We start from the raw sequence: 16,710 nt of genomic DNA on the forward strand, positions 1-16,710 counted from the left end.
TGACAACTCTGGTAACTACAGTAATTTGGTTTCTAGAAATAAATTAACATGTTTCACTACATTCTTCCAGATTCTTTCTCTCTCTCTCTCTCTCTCTCTCTCTCTCTCTCTCTCTCTCTCTCTCTCTTTTGAGACAGGGTTTCTCTTTGTAGCTTTGGAGCCTTTCCTGGATCTCACTCTGTAGCCCAGGCTGGCCTCGACCTCACAGAGATCAGCCTGGTTCTGCCTCCTGAGTGCTGGGAGTAAGGGCGTGCGCAACCACTGCCCAGCTTTCTGCCAGATTCTTGATTGCCCTGCCCACAGACACCAAGTAATAGCCAGGGAGGGAAGATATTCATTGATAACTGCCTACTCACTGAGCCAGGCATTGTGCTACGTGCCTTTAATACAAGGCAGGCGGGTCTCTATGAGTTTCAAGATCTACATGGCTGAATCTAGGTCAGCCAAAGCTACAGGGTGAGACCTTGTCTCAAAAGAAAACAAAACACCTTACTCACTGGTTACCCAGCAATGACCATCTGAGGCATCTGAGGCCATAAAAGGAAACTTCTTTCCTATCCCCTCCCTTTCTGCCTCCTAACTACCTCAGCTTGTAAGTAGGAAGCAGGCTTCCACTCTGATTTTTTGTTGTTGTGTGACACCACCACCCGGCCTGCTCTGACTCTTACAATGATCCCCATCTGCCTATTTGTTTTCCCCCAATAAAGGCCAGCACTGGGCACTGTATTTTTTTTCCAAGACAGGGTTTCTCTGTGTAACAGCCCTGGCTGTCTTTGAACTCACTCTGTAGACCAGGCTGGCCTAGAACTCACAGAGATCCGTCTGCCTCTGCCTCCCAAGTGCTGGGATTAAAGGCATTTGCCACCACCGCCTGGCTGACCTGTAGTCTTTAAGTCCCTCATTCCCTTGTTTTTCCTTCTCACTGACCTTTCAGCCACTACACTGGCTTGTGTATTTGAGATGGTATCCTGTGGCCCAGGCTGGCTTCTAATTTCATGGGTAGTCAAATAGAGACTGGCTTCAATTCCTTCTCCTTCTGTTTTCACTCTGAGTTCTGGGATTATAGGTGTGTGATTTGAGCAACAAGGATTTTTGCTGTTGTTCATTTACAGTGCTGGATGGAATTGAACCTAGGACCTCCTGGATGCTAGCCAAATGCCCTATCACTAAGCTACATTCTAAGTTCTCACCCCTCCCACCCATTAAAGGCATACTCCACCAACCCCAGCTATTGTTTTTGAGACAGATTACCACAAACTGGTCTTATAGTCACTATGTTGCTAAAGCTGACTTTGAACTACTGAGCCTCTTGCTTCTACTTCCAAGTGCTGGGAATATAGTTCTACACAACTATGTCTGGTTTATTTGGTGCTGGGAACAGAACTCGGGATTTCATGGAAGCTAGGCAAATGGTTTACCAACAGAGTTATATTTTAAGGTATTGATTCTTTTTTTTTTTTTTTTGGTTTTTCAAGACACGGTTTCTTTGTGTAGCTTTGCACCTTTCCTGGAACTTGCTTTGGAGACCAGGCTGGCCTCGAACTCACAGAGATCTGCCTGCCTCTACCTCCCGAGTGCTGGGATTAAAGGCGTGCGCCACCACCGCCCGGCTGATTCTTTTTTTTTAAGAAAAGGTTTCAGGGGGCTGGAGAGATGGCTCAGAGGTTAAGAGCACTGGCTGCTCTTCCAGAGGTCCTGAGTTCAATTCCCAGCACCCACATTGTGGCTCATAGCCATCTGTAATGAGATCTAATGCCCTCTCTGGCAAGCAGGCATATATGCAGACAGAACACTGTATACATAATAAATAAATAAATCTTTAAAAAAAGAAAGAAAGAGAAAAGAAAAGATGGCCTGGACAGATGGCTCAGAGATTAAGAACACTGGCTGTTCTTCCAGAGGTCCTGAGTTCAATTCCCAGCAACCACATGGTGGCTCACACCATCTGTAATGAGATCTGGTGCCCTCTTCTGGCCTGCAAGGATACACGTAGACATTACACTGTATATATAATAAATAAATCTTAAAAAAAAAAAAAAAAAAAAAAAAAGAAAGAAAGAAAAAGAAAAAGAAAAGGTTTCAGGCAGGGCTGGCACATGGGAGGCAGAGGCAGGTGGATCTCAAGTTGGTGGCCAGCCTGTTCTACAGAAAAGGTTTTAATAGATATGTATGTCCCTTATATCCTGGTTGACCTGATTATAAAACCAGAAATCCTAGGTTTGATTTTTAGTTTGTTTATTGTATTTATGTAGAGATAGGGTCAGGGTTGAGGAAATAGTTTATAATAGTTTATAATGGCCTTGAACTTGCTATATAGCTAAAGATGACCTTGAATTTTGGATTTTCCTGCCTCTACCTGGGGCTTCATTTTTTTTGTTGTTGTTGTATGACCCTGAGCAGGAAAAGTCTCTCTTAACTTCAGTTTACTCCTCTATAAGATGAGGATAGTGATAGTACCTTCATAGAATTATTATGATTGAGAGAATTGGCACATAGCCTGAGTGCTAGTGCATACTTGTAATTCCAACACCCAGGGGGCAGAGGTGAAAGGACCACTCCTAAGTGTTAGAGCAGATGCTGGATGTTACTATTTCATGTCCTCTGCTGGACTGTAAGTTCTTTTTTTTATTTTAAATTATTTATTATGTATACAGTGCACATATCCCTGCAGGCCAGAAGAGGGCACCAGATCTCATTACAGATGGTTGTGAGCCACCATATGGTTGCTGGGAATTGAACTCAGGACCTTTGGAAGAGCAAGCGGTGCTCTTAACCTCTGAGCCATCTCTCCAACCCTGGACTGTAAGTTCTATGAGGACTGAGTCTGTAGATAGTATTTACTGCCCTATCTAGTATGTAGTGAAGATTAGGTATTCTGTATGTGCTTTGAGACCAAGCTGGCCTGAAAACTTACTCGACAGACCAAGCTGGTCTTGAGTTGGTGATTCTCCAGGTCTTCCCCCTCCCCCTAGTTGTGTGGCACTATGTCTAGCTTCATAATAAATACTTTCTACTCTTTTCTTGTTGTTGTTATTTTGAAACAGGTGCTCATTCTATAGCCCAGGCTGGTCTTGAACCTGTGACCCTATTGCCTTGGCTTCCTGAGTGGTTTGTTTGTTTGCTTGTTTTCCTTGAAATGGGGTCTTGCTATGTAAATCAGATGGGGCCTGGAATTCAATGTGTAGCCCAGGAAGCCTTAAACTAATGATCCTCCTGACTCAGCATTCTGAATGTGTGGGATTTCAGGATGTTTGTGAAATTCAGGTAGGAGCCCCCAGGTAAACTTCTTGAGCCTTTTCATCTCTGACTGAGTTCTATGTCTATCCTAAAAACCTCTGTAGCCTTGAGAATGTTGTATACTGGTTGGCTCGGATGTATGTTAGGGATACTGATTGACTTAGGTCTGAGTTATGTTCTCTATGCTTGGAAGTAACTCCATATGGTTTGGTAGACTGTGTTGGCACAGGTCTATAATCTCAAAACCCAGGAGCAGAGCAAGAGGATTAAAAATTCAAGGCCTGGGCTGGAGAGATGGCTAAGATGTTAAGAGTACTGGCTGCTCTTTCAGAGGTTCTGAGTTCAATTTCCCGAAACCATATGGTGGCTCACAGCCATCTATAATGAGATCTGGTGCCCTCTTCTGGCCTACAGGCATACATGCAGGCAGAACACTGTATACATAATAAATATCTTTAAAAAAAAAATTCAAGGCCAGTTGGCTATACAGTGAGACCTGGTTTTGGAAAAAAAAAAAAAAAAAAAAGGCCAGCTGGGCTGTCATGATGCTCACCTTTAATCCCAGCACATCTGGAGTTTGAGGCCAGCCTAGTCTACAGAGTGAGTTCCAGGACAGTCAGGGCTACACAGAGAAATCTGGTCTTGAAAACAAAAACAAACAAACAAACAAACAACAACAAAAAATAATAACAAAGAAAAAAGTCCAAGAGGATGAAACGATTCAGTAGCTAAGAGCACTTGCTGCTCTTGCAGACTACTAAAGTTTGGTTCCTAGCATCTACGCCCAGGGGCTTACAGATGCCTGTATATCCAGCTTTAGGAGATCTGACCCCCTCTTCTGGCCTCTGTGGTCATGTACACACACACACACACACACACACACACACACACACACACACACACACACGGGGGGGGCCCCCCCCGCGGGGCATATACAAACACATAAATAAATCTTTCAGAATTTTTTTAAGAATTAAAAAAACATTTTATGTGTATTAGTGTTTAGTCTGCATGCATGCATATGCACCACATGAGCCGTGCAGTGCTAGAGGCTAGAGGTGTTGCTGAGCCCGAGACTGGAGTTACAAACCTATCAAGTGAAATGTTGGTGCTGGGAACCGAACCTAGGTGATCTGGAAGAGCAGCAAGTGCTCTTAACTGCTGAGCTTTCTCTCCAGTCCCCAAATAAAATCTTTTTTAAAGAAAGAAATTCAAGCTGGCCATGGTGGCCCACATCTTTAATCCTAGCAGGTGGAATGCAGAAGCAGCCTGGTCTACATAGTGAGTTCAGGCCAACCAACGCTACATAGTGAGACCCTGTCTCCAGTAATAACAACAGCAATTCAAGTAGATCTGAATGTGATGTAATCTAGCACTTGGGAAGCAGAGGCAGGAAGATCACTGCAAATTCAAGGTCAGCTTGTTCCACATAGTGAGGTCTAGACCAGCCGAGGCTACCCCATCTTGAAAAAAAGGGGAGGGGGGCCAGGCGGTGGTGGCGCACGCCTTTAATCCCAGCACTCGGTAGGCAGAGGCAGGTGGATCTTTGTGAGTTCCAGGCCAGCCTGGTCTACAGAGCGAGATCCAGGAAAAGGCACAAAGCTACACAGAGAAACCCTGCCTCAAAAAAAAAATTTTTTTAAAAAGGGGAGGGGGAATGAGGATGGAGCTCAGTTGGCAGAGTGTTTGCCTAGCATGCATGAAGCTTTATGTTCAAACACCAGCCCCAACAAACAGTGTGTGGTTGTGCATGCCTTATTCTCAGCACCGAGGGAATGAAAGTGAGAGGATTAAAAGCTAGAGATTGTCCTGGCGTACATAAAGAAACCAGCCAAGTCTATATGCAACCCTAGCATATAAAACTTTTAATTCAGGATCCAGAATGGTTTAAATATGGGAAGAGGTACTACCATCATGTAGATTCCGGTAGGCCTTCCCAGGAAGCCACATGTGGCAAGGATCCAGGAGATGGAGACCATGATGATGTAGCACACAGATGTGAGAAGCAAGGCATCGTTCCCAGAAACTTCAAGGTCAGTTCCAGCCTTTTTTTTAGTCATCCATTCATCAGGAAGTAGTGTCAATACTAATTCTCCATCATCCTTGGCTGTGCAATTCTCTTTTGGTGCCAACTGTGCAATAATTTTGCAATTGATACAGCCCCTCCCCACCCCCCCTCCCCCACCCCCCAGACAGAGTTTTGCTATGCAGCCTGGGTAGCCTGGTGCTTGCTATTTTTCTTAAGGTGGTCTCAATTTGAGGCAGCTCTTCTGTCCACTTCCTAAATGCAGAGATTACAAACATGTCACCTTGAGCAAACAGTGCCAAGTCTTTCAAACTAGGAGCTAGCTCACAGGATGTACTGGTTACTGGCCACTACCTGATTCTGTCAGCTATTATCTTTTTTTTTTCCTATATATATATCAAGATGACCTTGTGTTCGGAGTGCTGGTGTTTGTCTGTAATCCCAGCAGTTGGAAGGTAGAGGTAGGAAGACCAGGAGTTCAAGGCCAGACTGGGGCTATATGAGATCTTGTCTTGAAAAACAACAACAAGAGGGAGCTGGAGAGATGGCTCTGCACTTAAAAAGAATGACTGCTCTGCTGGTGAGTTTTACGTCAACTTGATACAAGCTAACTTCATCCCAGAGGAGGAAACCTCAATTGAAAAAATGCTTCCATAAAATGGGGCTGTAAGCCTGGAGGTGGCAGCGCACTCCTTTAGTCCCAGCACTTGGGAGGCAGAGGCAGACAGATCTCTGAGTTGGAAGCCAGCCTGATCTACAAACAGTGAGTTCCAGGACAGCCAGGATTCACAGAGAAACCTTGTCTTGAAAACCAAAAAGGGGAAACAAAACAAAACAAAACAAAAAAAACAAGGCTGTAATCAAGTCTGTAGGATATTTCCTTAATTAGCTATTGATGTGGGAGTCCCAGCCCATTGTGGGTGTTGCTACCCCTGGGCTGGTGGTCCTGGATGCTGTAAGAAAGCAGGCCGGTTGCCTGATGGCATATACCTTTAATCTTAGCACTTGGGAGGCAGAGGCAGGTGGATCTCTATGAGTCAAGGCCAGTCTGGTTCACAGAGTGAGTTCCAGGACAGCCAGGGCTGTTACATAGAGAAACCCTGTTTCGAGGGGAAAAAGGAAAGCAAGCAAGAAAGAAAACAGGCTGGTTCCAGGACAGCTAAGGCTATATAGAAAGACACTGTCTAAAAAAAAAAGGAAGAAGAGGAGGAGGGGGAAGAAAGGTGGCAGGCTGAGTAAGCAGCACTCCTCCATGGTCTCTTTATCAGCTCCTAACTCCAAGTTCCTGATCAAGTTCCTGCCCTGTCTTCCTTTGATGATGGACTGTGTTGTGGAAATGTAAGCAAACAACAACAACAAAACAACCCCCACCCCGCCCAATTTGCTGTTGGTCACGGTGTTTCATCACAGCCATAGATACTCTTAAGACAGCTGCTCTTGCAGAGAATATAGGTTTGATTCCCAGCACCTGTAGGGTGGCTCATATTGTCTGTAACTCCAGTTCAAAGGGATCTGACACAATTTTCTGGCCTTCAAGGTTATCAGGCATGAATGCACGTGGTGCACAGACAAAACATCCATACATATAAAATAAATATTTTAAAAAGAACAACACCTAGAACATAGTTGAGAAATGCTCATAGTTATTTAGAAGACACTTTCAGATGTTTAAATTTTACATGTATGAGTGTTTTGCTTGCATGTATGTATGTGCTCCACATGTGTGCCTGGTGCTTGAGGAGGCCAGAAGTGGACATATGAAACTGGAGTTATGAATGGTTGTGAACTACCATGTAGGTGCTAGGAATAGAACCCAGCTCCTCTGCAAGAGCAACAAATGTTCTAAACTACTGAGCCAGTTTTCCAGCCCCTGGAAGACACTTTAAAAAAAAAAAATAAGAGAGGGCTGGGAAGTGGTGGCGCACACCTTTAATCCCAGCACTCCGGAGGCAGAGCCAGGCGGATCTCTGTGAGTTCCCCAGCCTGGGCTACCAAGTGAGTTCCAGGAAAAGGCGCAAAGCTACACAGAGAAACCCTGTCTCGAAAAACCAAAAAAAAAAAAAAAAAGAAAGAAAGAAAAAGAAAAAATGAGAGACATTTTGTCCAGTAGGGCAACCACTAGCAAACTGTCCATACTCCTGTAAACAACAAGTAACCCATACTTATGCAACCCTAATAAAATTAGAGAGTCCCTCCATCCAAGACCAGGTAGAAGGCAGCTCACTCATTAAGTTTGAAACTGTGTATACTATATTAGACACCAATTAGTATATATCAACTTGCAGCAATATATTATGAGACATGGTCTCTTTGTGTAGTCCTGGAACTCACTCTGTAGACCAAGCTGTCCTCAAACTCACAGAGATCCATCTGCTTAAAAGTCAGAAGCATATAAGCATGTGCCAGGCATGGTAACACATGATTGTAATCTTGTCATTCAGGAGGCTGAAGCAGGAGGATAACAAATTTGAGGCCACCATGGACTACACAGGGAGTTCAAGGCCAGCCCTGGGCTATATAGTGAGATCCTGTCTTACAGAGCCAAAGCCATCATATGTCATCATCATCATAATATTGATATTGCTGTAAGCATCTGATGAAAATCCCCAGGTTCCTAGGTACTTCTCTGAGAAGAAGACAGAAGCAACACCTAGTTTCTGTCTATTTTTGGAACAGTCTCTTAATGTAGCTCTGGTTGTCTGGAACTTGCTACGTAGACCAGGCTAGCCTCAAACTCATAGAGATCCTCCTGCCTCTGCAAAGATCTATGGAGTGCCCTACCACGTCTGGCTGTTAGTTTATTAAATACTGAAAAGTCCCATTAAAGATAGTTGCATAGGACCTGGAGAGATGTTCAGCGTTGAAGAGTACTTGCTGCCCTTGTAGAGGTCTAGAGGACCTATGTTCGGTTGCTCTTATTCGTCTGTATTAATCTTCCAAGTGCTGTTGGGTTAACAAGCTTGTGTTACTATCATACAAGGCTAAAGGTCTTCTTTTTCAGTTTGCAAAAAGATCAGACTCCACAGTCGGAGATGAACAGTAGGGAACTATTCACCTGCAATTTCCTCGATGCCTAAAACATCAGTCTTTAAATGCAGACAGAATGCAGAATTCTGGAGGAGTCCTTAAATGTATGACCTCCTAGATAAGTCGCAGTCCAAGACTTCAGGCAAGATATTCTAGAGGCCTGAAAGTAAGGCAGCCTCATTCTCTAAGATCTTAAGTACCCAAAGCCAGTCGGTGGCGGTTCCCACTTGAGACCCAGAGAAGCCGGCCATCAGGCACTGAGAAAGACGCCCCCGGAGCAAGATGCGCAGGCGCAGGCTGCCCGAGAGGGCCCCGGGCGCTCCGGGCTGCGCAGGCGCGAGAGCGGCTCCGGGCCAGTCCGGACGGCGGCTGTGACTGAGAGGCTGGGGCGTGGAGCAGCAGTGGCGGCGACGGGCGACAACGGAGCAGCCATGAGGGCCGGGCCCAGTCACCGACAGTGAGTGCTGGTTTAAGGGGAATCGACACTGAGGAGTGCAGATGTGGGGGTTGGCCTCTGCTGGTCAGGGACGGAGGGTCGTGGGGGAGGGATAGTTTGAGTGATGGTGGGAGAATTTGGAGCATGGATGACTAGGTCGTGAGTCCCAGCGCTGGACAGCTCGGCGGAGGGAAGGGGCTGCGTGTCGTGGAGTGAAGGAGCTCACGGCGGGGCCAGTGCCTTGCGCTGCCTGGGTTGTCATCATCCCTTCCCCCAGGAGCTTTGGGTCGCCTCTCCCTTTCCGCTTCTTTCAGAGAATGGTTGCTGGGGGAAGGGTGGTGGAGAATAAAAGCCGTGCTGGAGCTGAGGAAGCCAACTCTGAATCCGGCAGAGAAGGGCCAGTCACTGAAGTTACGGTGTGCCCTGGGTCATGCTTAGGAATCGAAAGCTCTGTTTAAATCCAGGAGGAATCTAGGTTAAAGAACTAAGGACTTGGAGTCAGGTTTGGAACCAAGTCCATCACAGATAAACCCGATCGATAACCTTGGTTAGAACCACTTAACCTTTCTGAATCTCTGGAAGATGCAGTACTAAATGCAGGGCTTTTTGTATGTGGTTAGAGTGCTTATGAAACCTATATATTTTAAGTACCGTACGGATGCTATGTATCAACAATACTATTGCATTTTAGACCCTATGGTTATTATTACTCCGTCAAAACAAAGCATATTTGTAAAACCTCAGTAGACAAAAAAAAAGTGCTTTCTGCATAAGCACAGCAGATCATCTGTAGAAATAGCACCTTCTTCTGTGGTGAGACAAATTGACTGTCAAATTGTATAGGAAAAGTCCCATACTCCTCTGCATTTTTACAAATGGTATGCAGCTCCTGACTCAAGAGGAAGGAAATACAGACAGATTGAAGCACTGAGCTACATCCTCAGCCTTCCTTTTACTTTTTTATTTTGAGTCAGGGTTTCGATGACTTGCTCATGCTGGTCTTGAATTTAAGCACAAGTTGGGTTTGAATTAACAATCCTGCCGCTGTGTCCCCAGGAGCTGGGATCACAGGCACACGTGGCTGAGGTTCTGGAGGGGTCCTCAGTTGATGCGTGTGCGCCAAGCGATTTTTTACTGAGCCATCTCCCTAGTCTGTACTTACTTATTTTGATACTGGAACCTGAACCTGGATTTTGAGTGTGCTGGGCAAGGGCCCTACCACCAGGCCCTTTTGTACTTTTTTTTTTTTTTTTAACTTAAGACAGTCTCATTAAGTTACCTGGGCTGCCTGCCCTTGATTTTGCAGTCCCCCAGTGATAGCCTCCCAAGTAGCGGGATTACAGTTTTTTTTTTTTGTTTTGTTTTTTGTTTTTTTTTTTTTTTGGTATCATCAAGCCCAGAACAGGCTTCTATTATTTTTATTTTTTTTAAAAAAGTGTTTATTTGGAGGCTGGAGCAATGGCTCAGTGGTTTACCACACTTGTTGCTAGGTTTTCATCCCTAGCACTCACATAGTGGCTCACAACCATCCATAACTCCAGATCTAAGGGATTCACCCTCTTCTTCATTTTGGAGGAAAAAGAACAAATTTATTTAGCACACTGCAAAGAAAGCAAAGGGTATAACAGTAATGGAAGAATTGCTTGCCAGACTCTGACTTTTTTTTTTTTTTTTTTAAATTTTAAAAGCTTCCTTTGCCAGAGTCTGGTTGCCCCAGGGGATTCTCTGTTTTGGAGCTCAGATTGGTGTACAGCAGCAGCAGCTTTTCAGCTCTGTTTGTCGTCGTTACTCTCCCGTCTGTGGAATCTTTTCTGTAGAGTGAAAGAGACAAGCAGGTAGTTGTGCACGGGCCTAAGAGACGGCTGGCTCCCTGAGAGGCTGGAGGAGCACTCCTGAGTCTTTGTCGTCGAGGGCAGACAGAGCAAAGAACAGAGTTAAACCGCATGCTTCCATGGAGAGAAAGTGCCTTTCTAGGCACAGCTTTCGAAAGATAAGTGCAGATGCCTTTCAAGTGGACGGAAAGGCAGATGCTTTAGCTCTGCTGGCTCTGAGGATTGAGAGCCTGAAATGGTGAGGCCTTTTGAAAATGGGCAGTGATTACTTTTAGCTGAATAAAGCTGGGAGTGGCTGTACTAGATCATGAAAATCCATACGTAAGAGGAATGAATTATTTTAGAGGCACGGAGGAAATGAACCCTAGCTGTCTTTAACGTCTCTGTCTGCTGACATGTTACTTTTATGTTTCTCTCCTGGAACTATACAGCAATGATTCATTTAACCTTTTTGTTCTGTCTAGTTATTTGACTCTCTGAATAAATTCTCTGTCTGGTTATTCTGTCTTAGAGGATAGCTTTTTTTTTTTTTTCTTTTCTTTTTTTTCCCTTTCTTTTGTTTTTTGTTTTTAGAGACAGGATTTCTCTGTGCAACAGCCTGGCTATTCTGAAAAATCACTTTGTAGACCTGGCTGGCCTCAAACTCACAGAGATGAACCTTACTTCTGTCTCCCAAGTGCTGAGATTAAAGGCATATACCACCACATCTAGTTTTGTTTTTTTTTTTTTAATAATTTTTTTTTTTTATTTTATGTGCATTGGTGTTTTGCCTGTATATATGTCTGTGTTAGAGTACTGGATCCCCTGGAATTGAACCTGGGTCCTCAGGAAGTGGTGTTTCCAACTTCTGAGCCATCTCTCCAGCCCAGGGGGATAGTTATTAAAGGAAGATTTGAGGGCTGGGTATGGTGGAGGAGAGGCAGGCCGATTACTGAGTTTGAGGCCAGTCTGGTCTACAGAGTGAGTTCCAGACCAGCCAGGCCTACACAGTGGAACTCTGTCTCAAAAACAAAAGAGGGTGATGCCGGGCGGTGTTGGCACACACCTTTAATCCCAGCACTCGGAGGCAGAGGCAGGTGGATCTCTGTGAGTTCGAAGCCAGCCTGGGCTACAGAGTGAGTTCCAGGAAAGGCTCCAAAGCTACACAGAGAAACCCTGTCTCAAAAAAAACCCAACTCCCCCCCACCCCCCCAAAAAAAGCAACAACAACAACAACAACAAAACCCCAAACCAACCCATACCTGAGCTACAGCTGCTGGCCCAGGCCTAGAATCACAGCTAGCTGCTAGGGAATGTGAAAGTGAGGTGGGAATATCTGCAGTTCAAGACCTGCCTGGGTTACAGAATGAGTTCAAGGCTAACAGGCTAGCATTCGCATAGTGAGATCTGTGCCCTGTGCCGTACCACCTCCCCAAAATACACAGACACACACACACACACACACACACACACACAACACTAGCATAGTGAGATCTGTGCTGCACCCCCCCAAATACACATATACACACATATTAACATTGTGAGATATGTGCTGTGCCACCCCCCCAAAACACACACACACACACACACACACACACACACACACACACACACACACACACACGGCTATGGATGTAGCTCAGTGAAGAATGTTCACTTAGCATGTCCAAAACCTTGGTTTTGAGCTCCAGTACTTCAAAATTAAAAGTCAGAAAAGAGCTGGGCGGTGGTGGCGCATGCCTTTAATCCCAGCACTCGGGAGGCAGAGCCAGGCGGATCTCTGTGAGTTCGAGGCCAGCCTGGACTACCAAGTGAGTTCCAGGAAAGGCACAAAGCTACACAGAGAAACCCTGTCTCGGAAAATCAAAAAAAAAAAGTCAGAAAAGAAAGGAGGGTGAGCCGGGCGGTGGTGGCGCACGCCTTTAATCCCAGCACTCGGGAGGCAGAGCCAGGCGGATCTCTGTGAGTTCGAGGCCAGCCTGGGCTACCAAGTGAGTTCCAGGAAAGGCGCAAAGCTACACAGGAGAAACCCTGTCTCGAAAAACCGAAAAAAAAAAAAAAAATTATAAAGAAAGGAGGGTGGGGTGTGGGTGAGAGCTGGCTTGGGATGTAGTTCCAGGATAGGGCACTTGCTTAGCTAGCACAAGTCTTTGGAGTTTATCTCCAGCACCACAGATTAAAGTATTTGTTGTTATTACAGACTTCCCAGAACCCATCTTTATTCTGTCTTTACACATTGTAAATGAAATAGAGGTAGAAAATATTCAACCTTGCCTAGCAATCTTATTTTTAATAATTGGGTATCTATTTTTAATGTTGATAATGCATTTTCCCCTTATTAGAGATTTCCATTAGTTCAAACAAGACAATAAATGCCACCCATTTTATGTTAGAGTAATAGGTTTGTTGCGGGCCTATGAAAACTTCCTATCCTTTCCTCCTTCAATTCTTTAACTATTTTAGTTACTTTTATGTAGCAAGTGATAGTTACCAGATGAGGATTTCCTTTGCTGGGGAGAAAATAAGGGGTGGCCAGTGCCTTGACTGCCCCTTCTCTGAGCAGTCTGACTAAGGTGAGAAATGAATTGTGAGGCTAGGAGAGCTGCTCAGTTCATGACACTGCAAGAGCTCGGACACAGGAATAAGGGTTCGTTCTTTTTTATTCTGATAGTGAATCATTTTTTCTTTAAAAAAAAAAAAAGTCATCTGCCTCAGGGGAAACTTAAAAACATTCTATTTAAAAACAAGATTATGGTGTTTATAATCATGAAAATAATTGCTTCAAAACACAATCTTTATTTCCTAAGAGTCCTTTTGATCTTTTGATCTTGTAACCCATTTCACAAGCCCAGATGCCCAAGTTTGATCTTTGGAGTTTGTTTGGAGAGAACCTACTGCTGCAGGGTGTCTTCTGACCTCCACCCTGACCTTCAGCTGAAGCACCCCTCCCCACATATACACACAAAATGTAATAATAAACATGAATAAAAAGAAACAGTCTCCTGTGATATTTTGCAGCAACTAGCTAATAATGGAAGTAAGGCATAAATGATTTCTTTTTTGTTTTGTTTTCTGAAATACTGCTGATAACTTTAAAGGGGAACTATATGGGAAGATGTTAAAAAGAAAAACTAGAGGTTGGGGCTTTAGGTCAGTGGTAGATTATGTATGTGGTTTGCATACATGAAGCCCCAGGTTGGAGCTCCAGTACTGGAAGAAGACAATAACAAAACAAAAATAGCAACAAAACAACAACAACAAAATGTAAAGAAGAGAGTGGATTTAACTTAGTAAAATTGTCAGTTAAGATGGTAATGTCCTTGAGTTGGTAGAATGCTTGCATGCTTGGAGCCTGACTTCCATCTCCAGCACTGATAATACCGGGCTTGGATGTATATGCCTGAAATTTCAGCACATGGGAGATGTAGGCAGGAGGATCAGAAGTTAAAGATTATCCACAGCTACACAGGGAGTTGGAAGCCCTATCTCAAAAAAAGGCGGATGGGATGGGAAGCATTGTAAAGTAGTCCTGTTTGGACAATAAATAATTCAAGAATGAGGTGGGGATAGTAATTTACATCTAAAACCCCAGCATTCCTAAGAGTGAGGCAGGAGGATAAATAGGAATTTGAGGATAGCCTGGACTACATAGTGACAGGTTCAGGTCAGTCTGGGTTATAGTGCTAGGTTGAGAGGAAGGAAAAAAAAAATTAAAAATGGACCAATGATGCAGAATAGCTTCCCTAATGCCAGGGTTTGCTTCTAGTGTTTATACAGTTAGCATAGAGTAATTGCTCATTAATATTTGTTGAATGAAAATGATAACCAATATGAATCATAACCAACAAACCTGGGTTCAGATCTGCAACTCTATTGTGTGTCTTGAAACGAGTTTACATGATGTGCTCTTGCCTTAGATTCCTTATCAATAAATAAAGACTTGGCCAGAATTTAGGAGGTTGAGACAGTGTAGGATCTCCTTGAGCTGGGCTACATGAGACCTGTCTCAAATAAAAACAAGTTCACAGACAGAAAACAAAACAAACGCAACTGTGAGGCTGAGTGACAGCTCAGTTGGTAAAATGCTTGCTTTGCACACCTGAGGACCTGAGTTCACTCTTGAGATCTCCAGAAGCTGTGTTTAAAGAGCCTGGAATGCTGCTGCACATTCTTTATTATTACTCTATGTGCATTGGTATTTTGCCTGCATGTATGTCTGTGTGAGGGTGTCAGATCTTGGAGTTACAGACGGTTGTGAGCTGCCATGTGGGTCCTGGGATTTGAAGCCCAGTCTTCTGGAAGAGCAGTCAGTGCTTTGTTGTTGTTGTTGTTGTTTTGTTTGTTTGTTTGTTGAGACAGGGTCTCTCTGTGTAACAGCCATGGCTGTCCAGGAACTCGCTTTGTAGACCAGGCTGGCCTCCAACTCTCAGAGATCTGCCTGCCTCTGCCTCCCAAGGGCTGGGATTAAAGTAGTGCACCACTATACCTGGCCACAGTCAGTACTCCTTAATCACTGAGCCATCTCGCCAGCCCCAGGTGGTGCACACTCTTTTTATGTATGTATGTATGTGTGTGTGTGTGTGTGTGTGTGTGTGTGTGTATATATATATATATAGATCTATCTATCTATCTATCTATCTATCTATCTATATATATATACTTATAAATGCTTAACCTTAGCTTGGCTTGTTTCTTGCCAACTTTTCTTAACTTTAAATTATCCTGGGCTGGAGAGATGGCTCAGAGGTTAAGAGCACTGACTGCTCTTCCAGAGGTCCTGAGTTCAATTCCCAGCAACCACATGGTGGCTCACAACCATCTGTAATGAGATCTGGCACCCTCTTCTGTATACATAATAAATAAATCTTTAAAAAAAAATCAATGATCTCATCTACCTCTTTGCCTCTGGGCTTTTTCCTTTTCTTACGTCTGTATATCTTTTTTTTTTTTTTTTTTTTGGTTTTTCGAGACAGGGTTTCTCTGTGTAGCTTTGCGCCTTTCCTGGGACTCACTTGGTAGTCCAGGCTGGCCTCGAACTCACAGAGATCTGCCTGGCTCTGCCTCCCGAGTGCTGGGATTAAAGGCGTGCGCCACCACCGCCCAGCACGTCTGTATATCTTACTTTCACTCTTACTCCATGGCTGCCTGGGTGGCTGGGTGGCTGGCCCCTAGCATCCTCCTCTCCTTGTTCTTTTGCTCTTTCTTCTTTTCCTCCTAGATTTCTCCTCCTCTTTATTCTCTCCACCTGCCAGCCCCACCTATCCTTTCTCTTGCCTAGCTATTGGCCATTCAGCTCTTTAGTGGACCATCAGGTGTTTTAGACAGGCACAGGAACATAGCTTCACAGAGTTAGACAAATGGTGCACACTCTTAATTGTGACTTCAGAAAGGCAGATCTTTGCTAGCCAGCTGCATGGTGAGTTCCATGCCAATGAGAAGCCCTTTCTTTCTTTCTTTCTTTTTTTTTTTTCGGGGGGGGGGGGAGTTTATTTCAGCTTACAATTCCAGTACAGTACATTATCTTGGGGGATGTCAAGGGAGGAATTTCAAACAGCTAATCTCATGCCATTCACAGGCGAGAGAGGAGAGAACCAAGGCATTCATAGTCACTTAAGCTCAACTCAGCCTGTTTTGTTTGAGAGAGGATCTTAGTATCTAGCCCAAGTTGGCTTCAAATTCAAGATCCTCTTTCTTCAGCACTCCCAGTGCTGGGATTACAAGTGAGCACATCATGCTCAGCCTCTATTAGGATTACTTCATATATATATGAAGTAATATAAATATGAATTTATATATATGTATATTTCTTTTAAAGATTTTTTTTTTAAAGATTTATTTATTATGTATACAGAAGAGGGCGCCACATCCCATTACAGATGGTTGTGAGCCACCATGTGGTTGCTGGGAATTGAACTCAGGACCTCTGGAAGAGCAGTCAGTGCTCTTAACCACTGAGCCATAAAGATTTGTTTTTATTTGATGTGTATGTGTGTATCTGTGGGAATACATATGTATATGTGAATGCCCAGGGAGGCCAGAAGAGTATCAGATCCCTTGGAGCTAGAGTCACAGACAGTGGAGAGTTACTTGATGTGGATACCAGAAACCAAATTGGGTCCTTTGGTGCTCTTAACACTTGAGCCATCTTGCCGAGGGTGTTAGTGCACGCCTTT

At 44.2% G+C, this 16,710-nt stretch overlaps 1 protein-coding gene and 1 long non-coding RNA gene across 2 annotated transcripts in view; one reads left to right on the plus strand and one right to left on the minus strand.

Annotated features, from left to right (window-relative positions):
* Positions 1-5,444: 5,444 nt before the first annotated feature.
* On the minus strand, positions 5,445-8,550 carry LOC131916237 (uncharacterized). Its single transcript, XR_009380524.1, has 3 exons — positions 8,319-8,550; positions 8,106-8,206; positions 5,445-5,518 (listed from the first exon to the last, which is right to left on the minus strand). It is a non-coding gene; the product is annotated as an uncharacterized LOC131916237 (long non-coding RNA).
* A 79-nt stretch (positions 8,551-8,629) lies between these two features.
* Fam222b (family with sequence similarity 222 member B) overlaps positions 8,630-16,710 on the plus strand; it is a 63,367-nt gene continuing 55,286 nt past the window's right edge. Inside the window, exon 1 of the mRNA XM_059271275.1 lies at positions 8,630-8,747. The gene's annotated coding sequence lies outside the window, so the exon portion shown is untranslated. The remainder of the gene's footprint in view (positions 8,748-16,710) is intronic.

This window comes from Peromyscus eremicus, chromosome 8a (genome assembly GCF_949786415.1).
Source record: "Peromyscus eremicus chromosome 8a, PerEre_H2_v1, whole genome shotgun sequence".
NCBI lineage: Eukaryota > Metazoa > Chordata > Mammalia > Rodentia > Cricetidae > Peromyscus > Peromyscus eremicus.